Raw genomic sequence first — 1264 nt, 5'->3', positions numbered from 1 at the left:
AAGAGCGGTGGGAACCACCCCAGAACACTGGCTCCTCACAGGTCCCACTGGGCTGCAGTGGTTTTGGCATATACAAAAGTGAAGTAAAAGCCATGGTCTCCAGAGAGCTAGACAGATGAGAGCAGATGATGGTTCACATTAATGTGTAATTAATGTGCAGTGCTGGAGTCAGTTCTTTGGCAGTGCAGAGTTAATTATAACTGAACTGTAAAGCCTGGCACAAGGATTTTATTTACTGCCATATTAGTGACATCTGTTCTTCCAGGAAAATGTCTCAGCTCTTTGCTCTTGTTCAGGGGAGCCAGAAGAACCCATTGCATAGATGGCCCATGCTAAATTACATACTGTCTGCAAAGCGAGCTAAAGGAGATGACCGCACCACTGCGTTCTCTTTTGGACCCTACTTGTTTGTTTAATGAATTGCTCCAGCACTTCAGCCTCTCGCAACATGGAAGAGTGGCACAGGGCTTCAGACCCAGGCCTAAAGGATGTGCCTGTGGTTAAGAATCAGTATCTCTCTCGTCAGCTGTCTTCCAGCACTGCCTTGTTCTCCAGCGAGAGCCACTGGGGATGGCCGGGGCCAGGCGCTGCAGGGCCCTTGTCTTGCTCCAAGCCACAGTCACCCGTCCCGCCTGGTGTACCTGCCGCTGAGCCACGGTTGGCCAAATCACTGGCTGCTGCAGCATGCGCTGCCTTGGCTGCCTTCCTGGCCGGGCTTTGCTGCTCAGCATGGGTGTCCCTGCCGCTGAGCCACGGTTGGCCAAATCACTGGCTGCTGCAGCATGCGCTGCCTTGGCTGCCTTCCTGGCCGGGCTTTGCTGCTCAGCACATTTCCTGAGGAAGATGAATGCTGGTTTTGTTAAGCAAATTTTATGGCAAGTGCAAGTTAAGTGGCTGTAAATCCAGTGCAGAAGCCAGTTCATTTAGGTCATGGAGCATAATGGGAGGAGAACATCTGACACAGGGAGGTGGGAAGCACCAGCCAAAAGCCATTTGGTGCCTGTGGTGTGAAAGTGGTGTTCCTCACCCAGGCCTTGTGGTATGAAAATTTGCACCTGGCCCATGCTGACTGAGATAAGGCGCTGGGCTGCGAAGCATGGAATTACAAGGGTAAATATTTATTCATGAGCATGAGATGCCTCAGCTAAACCGGGGCACCTGAATGTGGTTTTACACAGGGTTCTTGTACCCGTCAAGAGTTCAGGTAAAACACAATTGGGCTCATCACTAACATCTGCGCTACCAACTGCTGACCACACAAAAA

The sequence above is a fragment of the Buceros rhinoceros genome, unplaced genomic scaffold (genome assembly GCF_000710305.1).
Source record: "Buceros rhinoceros silvestris isolate BGI_N320 unplaced genomic scaffold, ASM71030v1 scaffold12945, whole genome shotgun sequence".
NCBI lineage: Eukaryota > Metazoa > Chordata > Aves > Bucerotiformes > Bucerotidae > Buceros > Buceros rhinoceros.
This window is presented reverse-complemented; position numbering follows the sequence as displayed.